Source organism: Acanthochromis polyacanthus, chromosome 1 (assembly GCF_021347895.1).
Source record: "Acanthochromis polyacanthus isolate Apoly-LR-REF ecotype Palm Island chromosome 1, KAUST_Apoly_ChrSc, whole genome shotgun sequence".
Taxonomy (NCBI): domain Eukaryota; kingdom Metazoa; phylum Chordata; class Actinopteri; family Pomacentridae; genus Acanthochromis; species Acanthochromis polyacanthus.
Window position 1 is genome coordinate 51,032,960 of NC_067113.1, and position 14,884 is coordinate 51,047,843.

A 14,884-nucleotide genomic window follows, 5' to 3' on the forward strand; every position below is an offset into this window, starting at 1 on the left:
TAATTGTGGTCTATTAAAGCTTGACTTTTCTGTAGTTCGGCCATTATTCTTATTGGTAATAATAGCCTAGAGTACCCAGTGGATGAGTGCCTACTCTGGTTGAAGTTTTTCAGCTTGTTTTACCTCTGAGCACACCCACGGATGGGCGCCCTGAGGTACAAGACTGAATTTAAATTTTATACCTGTCTCAGTCTCCCTCGTCTGTGTCTACTTCAAGTGACGGATGATTACACAAAATACTCTAGAGAACTCATTTGATCTCATTTTCATAGCTGTTGATTTTGCACAACTTATTCAGAAACTTGTCCTCAAACACAATATCTTTGCAATGATTTGCGGACCACTGAACCTTTATATTTGAAATGATCGAGAGGGGAACATTTTGAGCAGATTGAAATTAAAGCTCCTCTCTTATTTGTGTTTGATAGTGGAGACAGTGATGAGTCAAGGAAGGAGCAGCGAGGATCCAAGGCCACCCCTGAAAACTCACCCCAGACCTAACAGGTAAAGTTCAGCCACTGAAACTTCCACATTTCAGGGAATGTAACCACTGTGTTCCAGTGTAAGTGAAAGCAGCATTAGATGAGCAAGCAGCAATAAAGTTTGTGCCTTTAGTCGTAGCAGCCATACCCAGATCTCTCTAAAATCAATCAATTTTTTTCATGTATGTTAGTTTTTGCACAGCTGCTGTGCTTTGCTTTGTTGCTTCTAATTGTTTGTACGAGTCTTTCCTCTGAGTTTATTAATACCTGCACCATTAAATAGCAGCAGGATCTTCAAAAGCGAGAGAGTTTTTCAAGGACAACCTCCATAAATGGCTTACCACTGACACAGAATGCGACCTCTATTGAATAAAGAAACTAATAAATTACAGCTATGGGTAGCTGACTACCATTGAAAATACATTTTATCTTACCATTAGTGGCTGTAATGAGATTAATTATCATCAGATATGGACAGAACTTTTGGTGTTGGAATCACAAATATGCTATGGATGGTTTGATTTGGTCTTTTTATTTGCTTTAACTATTTTGAACAGTGGTCCCTGGAATAAAAGGAAATGTTAACGATACCTGTATAAGTCTGTGCACATCAGATAATGAGCAATACTGACTATAAAAAAATAAATCAAAACATACAAGTCACTCAGTGTCATTCTGCTTTTAGGTAATCTATTTACGAAAAAAAAACACACTTGAATCCCTGACATTCACTTATTGATTTTGATGTGTCCACCCCAAGATTGTCAGTGGTCTCACCTGGTCGCCTTGATGAAAAACTTCATGTGCTCCTGAATTACAAAAAGCAACTGATCCACAAAAGCTGTATTACTGCAGTGGCTTTGGCCCTTCTGTGAAGCCTTAAAAGTCCTTGTGTTTGATTTGAACTGACTGTGGACGACAAGATTGCTGTTTATCTGAACAAATGTCAAAGAGCTATCACGGCTTTTTCTTTAATGTTTCGCTCTTTTCTGGTTTCTTGTGCACACAGGGACACACTCGGTGATGTACACACACGAGCACACACATCGACACAGACAAAGAGACAGACAAAAACATCAACACAGATTATAGCTTTCTTGCTCAGAAATGGCATTTGGGTTCTCCTTCCCTCTGCCTCTCTCGCAAACAAGCAAACACATAATTACAGTTCTTATCGACAAATGTCAAACACTCATCAGTAAGATAAAACAGAGCGAGAGGCAGTACGGAACATTTTTTGTTTTTTCACCTTTCTTCCCACTTTGTTGGTATCCTCTTTTAATAAGAAGCCACTAATGTTTCAAAAGGCTCTAGTCTTTGTCATGTTTGGTCTCCTTTTAATAAGTTTAGTGTCTTTGCACAAATTATTGCAGTTAACAACCAAGACAGGAAAAAACTATGACATTTCAAGATAAGAAAACAGCGTTAGAGCTCAAAATTGAGAGGAAAGATGGATAAGACGGGGCAAAAAGGGATTTCTGTAATGACTTGAATAAAAAAATAGCTTGTTGTTTTATTGCTGCGGTGTGTTGTTGATGAATGAATATTACTGGGGCACTAAGATGTTTCAGCACACTATGTCAAATAAAAAAATGTGTTTGCCAGTCCAACACGTAAGTGCTCCTTGTGTAACTGATAAATGAAGTTCTCTCTCCGTGTTTTCATTAACAGTACGAAGGACTTTTGTGACTCAAGGGAAAGCGGCACGCACAGGAGCAAAACATTGATCTCAGAGAAGTAAACTGCCAGTAATGCTGCCAAGATACAAACTGTTTCATTTTTATTCACTGCATTTACAAACCTTTGGGTTTCATTTTGAAATTTTAATGGAAGTTGTTTTGTTTTCTTGCCAGTTTGACACTCAAACCAGCCTATTCATGGGGAGCTATTAATTACCCTGCTATTATCAACCCAGTTATTATTATGCTGGTTGGTTCAGCCCAGTTCAGAGACTTATTACGTAAATTAGCGTAGAATGCCATCAAAACACTATTTGCTAACAGGCAATTACCAGGCAAGAGTGTTAACTGAGGGGTAATTTAATAAGCTCCAATATTATAGCTCTATATATTTAAGAACGTCTATTTATGTAACACATATAGTAGAGAAATGATGTTGTGCTTTGGCCTCTTGGCATGTTTTAGACCTGAAGCATATTCCAATATTGTAAGTCACTCTGGATGAGGGCATCCTTTATCTGACTAACATGTCCCCTCCCACGTATTTTTTCAAGGTTTCACAACCCTGACATAACCGAAATTCTCTGCACACACACACAGAACTGAATAACCTTTCAACACAAATACTGAAATTACGGTTTGTGTTTCCCAAAAGCAGCAGCGTTCACCAAAAGCCTCAGCAGATATCATGACTTTCTGATGGAGAGAGTTCAATAAAGTGATGTTGCCAGGCAACAAACTTTGTTCCAGCCAGTAAAAGGAGTTATTGCAAATTCTGGTCGACCGCAAGAGAGAGAAAGAGAGAGAGGGAAAAAAGTTCTGTAACAGCTGATTATAAAGATCAGTTTGAATAGAAATCCTTGATGTCTGAACATGCCCACTCACATATGTACTTACAAGCAGGGAGAAGAAACGTGCACTCACTGAACCATTTAAACTCAAACACATTCTTCAATTCAAATAAGCAAACACACAATACACACATAGACACGAATAAACAAAGACCCACAAGGATGCACGACCCCAGGTTAACTATTACAACTGATAAACACTGAAACCTGACCTCAGACTTTTCAAAGTAAAGTGTTTTGGGGACAACTTTAACAGAAAACACACACCTCTGTGCTAACGCTCGCTAACCTCACAGGAGTCGCCAGAGGCTGCACTGACATCACGTTACCAAAGCAACAGGCAGAGTACAGGGATTGGATGAAAGCATGATGACTCAACCTCCCTCCCTCATCCTTCTCATCCTCCTCCTCCTCTCTCACCATAATCTCCCCTCTTCCTCTCTCTAGAAGTGTCTCTCACTTTGTCGTGTCCAACTTTTTGAACGTCAAGGATGCAAACTGCGTCGCACGCACATTCAGAGCCACATGATATCTTTGAGTTGAAAGAGTGGAGTGGTGGCACGTGTTTTGGCGCAGACTGCTTTGAATTATGCACAAACCTATGAAATGCATGTGGGTGAAAACTCAAGCTAAATATCAAGCAGGTGCCGTTTTCGTCATAGAGAAAGTATCTAAAAACGAGAATTCTAGGCTTCCAAGTTCATTTTCTGACACATTTGATGGAAAGATGATTGCATCACGCTCGTTTAGGCATCTTAAAGGTGCCGGAGCAGGTGCAGTAGAGAGTTAAATGCATGGCAGGCTTCCATAAAATGGAAATAAATGCTGCTGACATCGGCTGTATTTGTGTGTGGACAGAGCCTACCTTAAGTTAACCTAGTTTCACAGCCTTCTCGAGCAGGCCTGTTGGAGGCACACTCACTAAATCATTCATAGTGGAGAGACAAGGAAAAACATGTTCCTGTGTGTATACGAGAGAGAAAGAAAGAGTGAAGGCAAACCGCTGTGCTCTTTCTCCTGTTCTCAGTGTTCACATGGTAGTTTGTGCTCATAACAGGGTTTTTTTGGCCACACATAAAAAAAAAGGAAATAAAGTGCGGACAATGTGAGGCACTAATTTGCTATGAAGTTCAATTATCTACTCGATCTTTTATAATGTGAAAGGAGATCAACTTCTTGAAGGGTGTGTGTGTCTTTTCTTATCTGATGACCTCTTTTTCATTACCTCAGTAAGCTAATTTAATTATGGCTTTAAATTTTGTGTTTAAATTTTAAAGGCATAACACTTATTGCCTGTTCGGTGAACAATAAATAATGTGCCTGCTCAGTAGCTCTGGGCCAAACAGAGTTCATAATGAAATGTGTTGGTTCATGCAGAGATGATACCTTATGTGAACTTGTGTAATAATTTATTTATTTTTTGTCATTTCTGAAACCAACAAGATGCTTAATGTTGCATAAACTTGCCTAAATTGAAGTTTTAGACCACACCAGGGCAAAATAACAAACTGCAAGCTTGACACTGACATAAAACTGTACAATTGTGTACCATAATTTCAAAACATTAAGGAGATTGACAGGCATTAGGTGTGTTTTTTTCCACTTTAGACAAAAGCCTCAGTCTTTGTGTTGAGCTAGTCTTGATCACCCCGCTCAAAGCAAAGTAAAAAAAGCATATTTTCAAAAATCATTAACTGTTACTCTTAGCTGAAGGAAGAAAGAATAAAAGCTTAGGCAGAAAAGTATGCAAAAACTATTTTCCACCTCGCTTTCCTCCATGTTTGCTCCATTCAATTCTCTCTCCTCCCTCCTCTTCACTTTTTCTGTCTCTCTCTAAAAGGACAGATGGTCCTCACTCATCTCTCCCCTCTTTATCGCTCAGCTATTCCTCTCTCTTTTCACGTCAATCCTGCTTTTCTCTCTTGTAGCTTGTCTACATCAGTTATTTAATTTCACTCTCTGCGTGCCTCTGTTGTTGTTTTCATCCTCTCTGGTTCACCTGTTCACTGCCTTCCATGTTATTCTTATTTACCCTCACCCACATCTCCTGTCTGCCTCATGCCACTCTCTCTCACGGCGTTTTCCTCTCCTCTAGGAAATCCCTGTACCATCTGTCTAGCTGTGATGAATTCAGCGCCTTTCAGAACAAATCAACTTGGCCAAATTAATGAGTCTCTCCAAGGGGATAAACTTTATGTGACAGTGTGTGTTTGCGCGACTGAGAGCGTGTGTGTCCCTAAAATGCTTCATAATCCGTCGACCGCACCACTTAATTTACCCTGCCATGGCGGAAAGCGTGCTACAAGGAAATACAACAGACAAGGCTGGCTGCACACATTGAGTGTCTTAAGGTCAAGATCCCAGATGGGCCTGTTGTTGGTCGTCCCCATATGTTAGCTGCTGTTTTTTTAAAAAGGAGGAAACACCATGTTCACTTTCAGCCACGTTTTCCAAAAACAAAGATGCAAAGGCAGCTGACAAACAATGGTTTTAGAGTCACACATAATGTGTGAGTGTCCTATTAATACTATAATGACGCAGGTATATCATTAATTATATTCAATATTCCAAATATAAATATAATGCTGTTGAATCTGTGCAAATATGGCTGCAAATATGGTGTTACATTGAATAAGGTTGATTAAAATGATGATTGCCCTCAAGGACAGGAATTTATTCACTGAGTTCAGATTACTATAATCATAAGACCAAAGACTGCACAAAACACTGACGTAGCCACTGTGATGTTGCCCATGGGTTTGTGGAGAGCCGTTCTTAAACCTCCAGTTTAGCATTTGTCTGTCACCATCTTGGTCACAAGGTAGCCATGCTGTAAAGCATACCCCGCTTTATTGTCTATATTACTCTAAATGATACTATGATTTACAAAATGAACATCATGCTGTATCAGAGGAGACACAAAACCAGTGTTTAAAACAATCAAATCAATAGGAAAATGTCTACTGAGGTAACCGCTCAAGCAAACAATTAGAGCCATTTTCTCATAGACTTCTGTACAATCTGACTTCCTTTTGCAACCAGAGGAGTCGTCCACTACTGGTCATTTGAAAGAATGCAGGTTTAAGCCACTTGTACAGTGGCTTCAGGCTATGTTTAACTTTCATCTACTCTGTGCATAAGTCTGCGTAGATTCTTCGCCAACCAGATCATGGTGACTCTATAAACTTCCGTAGAAGACAACTGGAGTTTATTTGGTTCTTGAAGACATTTATCTGTCATCCAAGAGCTTACTTTAGTTGCAACTGACTGATGGAGTCCCACATATAACCTGTCAACCCCAGATCACTTGACTAATGGCTCATTAGTGACCCAAGATTCACATACCTCAACGTCTGAATGGTTGTGAAACAGTCAGATCAAGGGGGTTCCTGATGATGAGACTTTTTGGAAAGCACTTGATAAATGGTGTTCTAATCTCCCACTTCAGTTTAAAGATGGCTGATGCAGTTGAAAATAAATGGCTTCCTTCACTCTGTCCAGAGAGTGGACATTGCAGCCCTCAAATGAATGCCCTTCATTCTTTATTTGTAGGTGGACTGCTTAGTTTTTCCCACGATGAGTTCCTGTGTTGTACTACGTGCTAATGGAGTAGCTGTTTAGTATTGCACTGCATATACATTCTTCAGCTTGTGTTTGGGTTTTTCTGTGAGTCTTGGGTCATTAATAGGCCAATAGTCATGTGATTTAGGAGTGGCAAAATCCCTATCAATCGTGCAGAACTGAGAAAGCGTCTTAGACGAAAGATGAAATGTCTTCAAGAACCACAAAAAAGAAATTCAGCTGCCTGCTACTGAAGCTTTTGGGGTCTATGTGTAAGACACTCTAATCATCCTGGGAAAGAAGTTGTATGACATCTTCTGTAGCTCTGGGGGATGTGTTCCAAAGTCTGAAAATACCCTCTGTGATGTCATCTGGATTATTTTTGTTTCAGCTGAGAGATTACAAATCTTTAACAGGAAGCCTGAGTGACCCCTTTTTGATCCTGATGCTTAACTTTTGACCGTTTGGTTTTTAGTAGAGGAAGTATATTAGGAAGTCACATGCTGCTTGATTTGATAGAAAAACCAACCAACTGACCAACCAACCAGACAGCCAGCCAACCAACCAACCAACCAACCAACCAACCAACCAGACAGCCAACCAACCAACCAACCAAATCAATAAATAAATATGATTTGTGAGAAGTGCAGCATGATGTCTCCACTGGAGATGCACCTTATCCCAAAAACCATCACATTTCAGTGAAGTTCAAGAGTCTATTTCTGTAGATATTTAAATCTGAACTCACTGAAAATACAGTTGTGTGCTACCTCCTCCAATTTAGAGAAAGAATTTATGGTGACAAGGGAGGAAGTATTCTGGTAATGTAGTCCAATTTTTTGAGACTTTTAATACGTTTAATGCAATACTGTGCAAAATAGTTGCTGCCGAGGGGGAAACGTAAGAATAAAATTGCAGACGCACTTGGGATAAAAGCTCGTCTGGAAAAATGTGCCTCAGACTGTGAATTAAAACATGATGGATTTTTATTGGAGCAATCCTCATTGACCATATTGACCAAAAGCCCATAAAACTGTCTGGTCAATATGAGGCTGATTCACGGATGACAGAGAAAGCTGATGGATGGGAACGGCGACACTGGCGACTCCTGGGATGAAACCATGGACATATACAAAACCTCTGCTGATGTGTGTGCGTGTGCATGTGTGTCTCCATGTGTGCAAAAAGATGGATAGCGTCTCGAAGTGACTTGCTCTATGCAGGAACTAGTGGTAGCAGTGCTAAACGTGCCTGGCCAGACCTGGTGTTAATACAAAGGCTGGAGCCAATTCATCTTCAGTGACACTCACCCAATAGCACAGTAAATTACTAGGCGAGGGAGGAGGTGGGGTGAGTTTAAAGAGATAGAGAAAGAGGGAGACAGAGTAGAGGGAAGACCTAGTAGGGAGAAAAGGGGAAGAATAGAAGAGTGCACGGGTGGTACTGCATACACATCACCTTACAATGAATGCTGCAAAATTATCATCAATTTTGGAGGCAATGGGCAGTGAGGACCGCAGGGATTTAATCATACCTCCAAGATAATAAATAAACCAATATTCCTGCAACTAGGGAATGAATATATCTGACTGAAAAATGCAGAGCAACACTATGATAGCCAGACAGAAAGATTAAAAAATGCACTTTCTTGCTCCACACTATTGCCAGTGATCATTTTTCATAGCACGTATTTCCTGCATCATTGCTGGAACAGAACTGGCCATAAAAGTCGCCTTGGCAGGAGGTGCTGGCACTTACAAAGGATCCCCACGCCAGAAGGCCTCTTTGCCAGACACATAAACAGGCCAAAAAAGTGGACATATCCCTTGGAGAACCGAATAAATCAAGCCTCACCTTGCGTTCTTATCTGGTGTTAAAAACCTTTTCCTTCTCAATCAGTGAGCAGAACCTCAGAGGAGCTGCTGGAGGAGATGGGCCAGTCACAGTTCACACACTGTTGTTTATCAAATGAAACTAACTATTAGGAACAAACCCAGTGAGTGCTTCATTTCAACACCTATACATTTGAGACATTTTTGTTATACACATGCTCTATTATCAACCACTGCAAAAAGAAAAGAAAAATCAGTACATTTATGGAATTTTTCCTATTATGTTTTCCCCATATAAATACATGAAAATATCAATAAAATTACACAAATATGTGTATTTACATGTCTAATGTCAAGTATCACTAAAAATCTGTAACCATAGCTGTGAATAATTATAAAATTACCATTTTTTTAAGGAACTTTTTGACATCAAAACACTGAGAAAATACATTTACAAACATACAGGAGTTTGAAAAATATTTCCTCTTTCTTTGATGGAACTGCTAAATTCTACATTAATACTGTGAATCTATTGGGAAAATTGGATATAATTAATGATAACTGGTAAGAAGCATTGATTCTTTAGTTTAGTCAGGTCTATCTATCCATCCATCCATCCATCTATATTGTTATTACTAACTATAAATTACACATCATATCATGTAGAATTAAGGCTACAAAATGTATTTTCATTTTCATTTTCCAGCATCTTTTTTTGGTGGCCCAGCTTCCTAGAAAATCTACATTTATTCTAAACAGTAAATGTAATTCCAGAGGCATCTGTTTCTCCACATGCAATTCATTTTATCCCAAAAGCCACTGGCAATTTGAGAAGTATAAGTGTAAGAACTCTATGATCAACAGGCTGGATATATGAAAGATTTTTCTCCTTTTCATGTGTCATGGATTGCTTTCAGGTTACATCACAGACAGCTGTCATTTCATCTGCTGCTAACTGTAAGGTCACTGACAAACAAAGTCAAAGTAGAAAGAAATTGAATATAGAGTGAAGCAAAAGGATGTGACATGAGAGCGCTGCCTCAAAGTCTGTCGTCTCTGCTCTCTGTAAAGCTTCACCTGTAAAGCAGATCTCTGGCTGATCATGAGCCTATGGATGGTGCGTAAGTGAAAGTCTCTGAGATTAAACATGAAGGGATGGTGTCAGCTGGGGAGGCACTGACAGAACTGATGATGTTTCCACTGATTTGTGAATAGTGCTGATAACTGCAGGTGCTGAAACATGTCAGCCAGTAAATAATAGTCATAAACCATTTGTCTGTTTTTAACAGCGCAGGCCTTTCAGCACTGCTTCTATGCTTGATACTGAGTGTCCACTGTGGAAAAGTGTCCTTGAGCTGTGGCACTAAATTCTCAGCAGCTCCAAGCAGCTGACCCTGTCCACTGACCCCTGCACTCCGGAGGGGAGGGGCAGGACTAATTAGAGGACTAATTACTCCTTTGGGATAACACACACACATGCTCACACTCGTACGGAGCCATTACATCACTGTTTCAACAGCAGGCTTTCTTTCTACTCGAAAATCCTTCCGCAATAATACACAACAAAATAAAACTTTTATGTAGAACTGCATATTTCACCTCCACTGCTGTTCCAGTCATTCTAGCCAATCATCTTCCACAGCTACGGCTGAAGAATGAGTCCTATAGCCAACGCTGGCAGCAGCTACTGGCAGTTAAAATAGACTTGTGTTTGCCAGGAACTACATTCATGACATAAAGCCAGCACAGTGCCTGCATTTGGGCATGAAACCAGAGGACTCATGTTCAGGTTGTATCTTTGTATGAGTGCATTGGGTAGCTGACCAGCACAGTGTTTTGTGCACAGACTTGGCTGTGCAAACTCAGGAAAATGTACAGATAGGTGCTGCTGATGAATAAAACAGAAGTGCTGGATGGCGGGTCCAATCAATATTATGCGTTTCTATTACAACATTTCAGTTAGATTTCAATTTTTTCAGTTTACTCAATTTCATTATTAGGTATTTACACAGCTTAATTGCTGGTTTCACTGTTTAGTTGTATGCAAAACGTTGCACTTCCTCTAAAATCTGTCCTGAAATGTGTAAAATATCACTCACCTTTAACTCTGCTTTGGTCTCCACCAACACCTGAGACAAATCTTTGGCACTTTAAGCTGCTAAGTGCTCCAATATGTTCACCAGGAAGTTGTGAACTTTAGCTCTGGACAGATATTATATAGTAAGTTTATCAGAGCTTTTCATTGCTAATAGCAGCTGCGTCTAGTAGCCTTGAAGTTTCAAAACCCAAAGAACAAACCAAAGGATGCTAAAATCTCCTGAAAAGCTGAGCAGCGCTGAGGACAATAATTCTCTGTCACAGTTAGTGACACCTTGAACTGGGAATTAACCCTGATCTCAATCCTTCGCGCTGCTCGATGCGTCTCCACCATTTACGCCACAAAGAGTCATTTGATCTCTTCTAATAAAGTATTGACAGGTGCAGCTCCAAGGTGACGTGCCATCGATTTTCCTTTCATGCCACTTGTTCCAGGAAGGTCGGAGGTTAGGATCAGCTACATTGCGATGGCCTCAGAGCGGGCAGGGATTAATGTATTGCTCAAGGACACTTCAGCAGTGCAGCAAAATCTCACATGTCTGGCTGATGGGCAGCCTCTATCCTAAGAAGATTAGCAAAAGTGACACGATAAAAGGGAGACCGAAAACAATACAAGTGGCTTTCAGTCTGTTGGGAAGAAAAACAGACAGCTTGAAAACCAACTGGATAAGAATTTTTAACAATGTCTGAGAGAGTGGGAAAAAAAGATGCTTGGTTGATAAAAAGTTCTGGATCGATTCCTTATGGAAACAACTAGTCTCTCGTTTAAACACCACCAACTGTGCCAAATGATTCACATGCTCATTAGCAACACAATGTGTGTGTGTGTGTGTGTGTGTGTGTGTGTGTGTGTGTGTGTGTGTGTGTGTGTGTGTGTGTGTGTGTGTGTGTGTGTGTGTGTGTGCGCACGCGCGCGATTCAGTCCATGTAAGGTAGCAGCCAAGTAATTATATGCTGTGTGCAAACAAACACAATCCACCCATCAGTTCATGCCCTCCCCACACTCACCCCTTGACACCGTCTGTCTTGAAAATTGTCAACATTGTCATCCACAGAATCATTTGTGCTTTCTCACAATAGCCACTGAGGGAACCCTGCCTTGGCTTATACGTACATTTCTCGGGGATTTACCATAACCTTAACTATAATCCGTTTAATCTAAAACACATCATTTCATCGTTTGGATTTGTAGGCGCACAGCGTGAATAATGAACACACTTTAAAAGGATGCTCGTACAGCCATCTACACAAACACACACCACAGACACACAAAGCCAGCCGATACGAGAGCTGCCACGGGGAATAGGATGAAAATGAAAGCCGAGCGAGGGAGACGTGAGAAGGGGTGGGGGTGGGGGGGACAGGGAGGAGAAAAGCCCATGTGGCAGAGGGAGATTCTCATCTTCAGTGAAATCAGCTGATCCCTCCCTCCTTCCTTCCATTGCGTTCTTTCTCTCTTTCCATCCCCTTTCCAATCAACCTCATCCCACCCTCTTCCTCTCTTCCCACTCTGTCTCTCTCTCTACTTTTACCTTACCCCTCTCTCAGCTTTCGTATTATCACTCTCTCGGTATTCCACCTCCCCTCATCCTCTCCCTGTCACTGTGGGAGAGCTGCAGGCAGACAGAGGCAGCATACACTAATGTTACTATATTTGACAAGGCACACACACACACATATTCTCCTGCCACATGCACGACTGCACACACATACGGGGGAAAAAGAAGAAGAAAAAGAAGAAGAAGAAGAAGAAGAAGAAGAAGAAGGAGGAGGAGGAGGAGGGGAGGTGGTTGTGCACAAAGACACACCGGAAAGACAGCCCTCAAGTGTACACGCGTGGATAAACACACACATACACACACTCCGACGCGTGCTGAGTGCAGGAATCACAAACATAGCGACACTCAGAGAGGGGTAGCGCATGACGCCAGCAACACAACGCCGCTGTCTCTCTCTCGCTCTCTCTCGCTCTCTCTCTCTTTTCAGACACACACTCCGTCTCTCTGCTCTCCACACACACTCCGAGACGCACAGCAGCGCACAAGAAGCAGGACAGCGCCGGACGTATCATTGATATAGGGAATAGATCCAGAAGAAAAGGATTAACTATCTACCATCCTTCTCCCTCTAAGGACCTTACCCTCTCCTCCCTCCTCTTGTGTCTCTAAGCCTCTCTTCACCTCGTTTCCCCCCCCCTCCTCTCTACAATCCCTGATTTTTCCCCCGTTTCACAATCCCTCCTTTTTTCACTATTCATTGGTGGGTTGAAGGGAAGCTGGGGGATTGTCTCCATACAGAAAGAAGGATTATTCCTACATTATTCGTTTGACCAGGATCTTGAATGTATGGATTTCTTTAACTGTAGGGGCGGCAGTTTTTCTCTTCGATGTTTTGTCCTGTGAAAGATTTTTGATTTTTTTTATTATTATTTCATAAAAACAATATTCATGGAGGGATGGCTGATGGCAGAGCGCTATAAGACCGGTGCTGTCTGAGATATTTGGTCTTAAGGTAAGTCTGTTGGTGGCTGTGTTAGTTTTCTTCACCTCACTCATGCACTCACACTCCTCATTTCAACGTAGCTGTTCCTCATTTCAATTTATGACTAGAATTAAAGATGTATTGTGCCACACAAAGTAGACTACAGACACTGACAGAATTGCCTTTTTCTCTGCAAACAAATGGGCATTTTTGAAGTGGCAAAAGGTGCATGCTGTGAGGAGGTGGATGCTGAAAATGTCAGCCCTGAGGCTGGTTTGTGTACACAAACAACATACACATTCACAGCGCTATTTGGGCTGGGGTTTTGGGGTAAAGCTTGCAGAGAAGGGCAGTGGGAAAAATATGAGAGTCATAATTCATGAGATGTTTAGTTTGACAGGGATATTCCTTGATTTCTTTCTTTTTTGTATGTGGAAAACTCCTAAAAAAGTGTGCACTAATGTCTGAAAAGAACATATCTTATAGGGCACAAACACTAGATGATCTGGTCTGAACATTGGGAAATGTGTGTTATTTTTAATGTCTATGACTGTAAAATAAAGTTTTATAGAAACTCCTGATGAATAACAATTTGAAAGCTAGAATAGCTATGGTTTACACACAGCAATTCTTAAAATATATTTGGCACAGCTGGCATAAATATGCCAGAAGCACCAACCACAGATGTGGTTAAAATTACATGAGGTTTTCAAAAGTTCCCCATTCAGTCCAACCATTGCAGCAAAATTGCAAAGCTACAAGAATGTCCAAAGAGCTTTTCTAACTTCTTGCTTCTGGACCAAATCATGTGATATAATGTCAGTAACACCTGGCTGATTAATATATACCATGTATGTTCCAAAATCCAAACTCATATAAGTCCAAATAGGTAAAATAATGGCAGTTTAAAATGTTTGAAGTTTCTTTTGTATCGGATGTGCTTGCCTAAAAGTCTAAATCTGATGGTGTTATTTGATCTGCAGCTCTGACTTTCACAAGCACACCAAAATTGCTGCACATCCCAGTGCTACATTATAGTGCTATTGGTGCAGTGAGTCACTAACACACAGCACCAATACAAGCAAGGCCAGTGCTAATACACTAGCTGGAACATCAGGACTGATCTGTAAACTACAGCTTATATGTTAGATGTCTTCTGCTATGCCTCCACATGCAGTATAGTACAATCATCCTCATGTGATGTGGCTTTCACTTAAAAAAAAAGCATAAATATCATGGAAACCTGGCAGAAAACTTGGTCATGAAATTAAAGATAAAGTAATTTAGTGTGAGTATTTATCAAAAAGATAATACTTCAGTGTGTCCTTTCTCTGTACCTTCACAATGTCTTATGTAATTGTAATCCTTTTGAAACCCTTGATGGGTCCTATTAAACGGTGCCCTGTTGATTCTCAGTCGGATGCCACTGGATATTGTGTCTCTGCTTTTTTACCTGCTGTATAGCACTTTGTAGTCTAACCCTCTTTTAAAAGGTGTGATGTAAGAGCGATTAACTTAAAAGAGCTGCTGCAGTGTCATCATATGATGATGCAGTGGGTGTGACGCCTCGTCACTCTAACGTCCTCAAGGCTTTTGTGCCGCTTCACATTAGCTGACAGTGAAAGGCGATTGTCTGTCGTTCCAGTAACGTAAATGCATTCTGACGTACTTCTAGACAAAACAGTTATGACCTCTAACTGACTATGTGGTAAGTGCAGTAGTTTGACATGTCTACTAAGCAGCATGGCTAACACTACAGATGATGTCCAGTGTAAAACCACTTATCGACTCTCTAAACTCAAAGCAGCTTCTGGTCATGTTTTGCTCCTGTTGCTGTGTTTCATTTTGCTGCAATGCAAATTCCTGCACCTCCATGGAAACAGCACAACCAGGACTACAAA

General features: G+C 40.8%; 2 protein-coding genes across 3 annotated transcripts in view; one reads left to right on the forward strand and one right to left on the reverse strand.

Moving 5' to 3' along the window:
* The window catches only part of cacna2d4a (calcium channel, voltage-dependent, alpha 2/delta subunit 4a), a 102,123-nt gene that overhangs the window by 24,860 nt on the left and 62,379 nt on the right, over window positions 1-14,884 (reverse strand). The window lies entirely within an intron of this gene.
* lrtm2a (leucine-rich repeats and transmembrane domains 2a) overlaps window positions 12,130-14,884 on the forward strand; it is a 32,009-nt gene continuing 29,254 nt past the window's right edge. The window contains exon 1 of the mRNA XM_022196548.2: window positions 12,130-13,013. The gene's annotated coding sequence lies outside the window, so the exon portion shown is untranslated. The remainder of the gene's footprint in view (window positions 13,014-14,884) is intronic.